We start from the raw sequence: 2,385 nt of genomic DNA, 5'->3' as shown, positions 1-2,385 counted from the left end.
CAGGCTGGGTGGCTTGGGTACTGGCACCTGCAGGAGTCCCTAGTTTATGTGCCAGGATCAATTCAATGACACTTCCACTTTCTGTGTTAAGACCCGTGAGAATGTGCTTATTGATTGCCCAAAACAGGCAAGAGTTGATTCCCTAAATTCTAGTTGCTTCAATACATTTTTGCATTTTTCTTGAGAATCAATGATTTTGAGAAAGTTTCCAAGGTGTGAACAGCTTATTAGTATACTAATGTTTAGAGCTGAATGGACCTAGGCATATTTTCTTCATTAATGGGAAATTCTGCACCATGAACATGGAGTCAGCACAAGTAACCATAACAACATCAATCTTCTGGGCTAAGACTTTGACTCAGACAGCCCTGAGCATAACTGCACTGCAGCACTTGCCGTGTGAATAAGTATGACATGGTGAAGATCCCACGTGCCACAGTGGAGACCTGATGTAGCCAAATAAATGAATAAATACTTGTGGACACAGTAGGGGAAGAAGAGAGTGGGACAAATGGAGAAAGCATCATCAACATATATACACTACTATGTGTAAAACAGATAGCCAGTGAGAAGTTGCTATATAACACGGAGCCCGGCCTGGTGCTCTGTGATGACCTAGAGAGGTGGTTTGGTGGGAAGGGAGAGAAGCTCAGGAGGAAGGGGACATTTGTATAATTATGGCTGATTTGCATTGTTGTACAGCAGAAAAGCAATACAACATTGTAAAGCAATTTCCCTAATTGTATGCCTACGCCTGATTCATGTTAATATTTGGCAGAAACCAACACAATTCTGTAAAAAATTATCCTTCAATTAGAAAATGAATAAATATAACAAAAGAAAAAATAATAAATTTTAAAATAAAATTTAAAAGAGAATGCATGTTGATGTATAGCAAAACCAATACAATATTGTAAAGTTAAAAAAAAAATAATAAAAGAGAAATGAAATAATGCCATTTACAGCAACATGGATGGACCTAGAGACTGTCATTACCTAGAATTGTCATTATTGTTGTTGCTGTTTAGTCACTAAGTCATATCTGAATCTTGGGACCCCATGGACCATCAGGCTCCCCTGTTCATGGGATTCTCCAGGCAAGAATACTGGAGTGGGTTGCCATGCCCTCCTCCAGGGGATCTTCCCAACCCAGGCATCAAATGCAGGTCTTCTGCATTGGTAGGCGGTTTCTTTACCACTGAGCCACTAGGAAAGCCCAGAGATTGTCATACTGAATGAAATAAGTCAGGCAGAGAATGACAGATACTGTATGGTATCATTGGTATGTAATATAAAAAATACAACAGACAAGTTAATATAACTAAAAAGAAGCAGACTCTCAGATATAGAGAACAAATTAGTGGTTACCAGCTGGGAGGGAGGGGCAATAGAGAGGTGGGGGGGGATTGGTGGCCTAAACTATTGGGTATAATATAGACTACAGGGATGTATTTTGCAACATGCAGATTATAGTCAGCATTTTGTAACAACTGTAAATAGTGCTTAACCTTCAAAATGTGTGGAAAATATAAAAATCACTCATTTAAATTTTCTCATGCTATCAGCTCAGTTCAGTTCAGTCGCTCAGTCATGTCCGACTCTTTGTGACCCCATGAATTGCAGCATGCCAGACCTCCCTGTCCATCACCAACTCCCGGAATTCACTCAAACTCACGTCCATCGAGTCAGTGATGCCATCCAGCCATCTCATCCTCTGTCATCCCCTTCTCCTCCTGCCCTCAATCCCTCCCAGCATCAGAGTCTTTTCCAATGAGTCAACTCTTCGCATGAGGTGGCCAAAGGATTGGAGTTTCAGCTTTAGCGTCATAAAGTCTGACACTGTTTCCACTATTTCCCCATCCATTTCCCATGAAGTGATGGGACCAGATGCCATGATTTTAATTTGCTGAATGTTGAGCTTTAAGCCAACTTTTTCACTCTCCACTTTCACTTTCATCAAGAGGCTTTTTAGTTCCTCTTCACTTTCTGCCATAAGGGTGGTGTCATCTGCATATCTGAGCTTATTGATATTTCTCCCGGCAATCTTGATTCCAGCTTGTGCTTCTTCCAGCCCAGCGTTTCTCATGATGTACTCTGCATATAAGTTAAATAAGCGGGTGACAATATACAGCCATCATGTACTCCTTTTCCTATTTGGAACCAGTGTGTTGTTCCATGTCCAGTTCTAACTGTTGCTTCCTGACCTGCATATAGGTTTCTCAAGAGCAGGTCAGGTGGTCTGGTATTCCCATCTCTTTCAGAGTTTTCCACAGTTTATTGTGATCCACACAGTCAAAGGCTTTGGCATAGTCAATAAAGGAGAAGTAGATGGTTTTCTAGAACTCTCTTGCTTTTTTGATGTTCCAGTGGATGTTGGCAATTTGA

This window comes from Bubalus bubalis, chromosome 9 (assembly GCF_019923935.1).
Source record: "Bubalus bubalis isolate 160015118507 breed Murrah chromosome 9, NDDB_SH_1, whole genome shotgun sequence".
Lineage (NCBI taxonomy): Eukaryota > Metazoa > Chordata > Mammalia > Artiodactyla > Bovidae > Bubalus > Bubalus bubalis.
Note: the sequence above shows the minus strand (reverse complement) of the source record.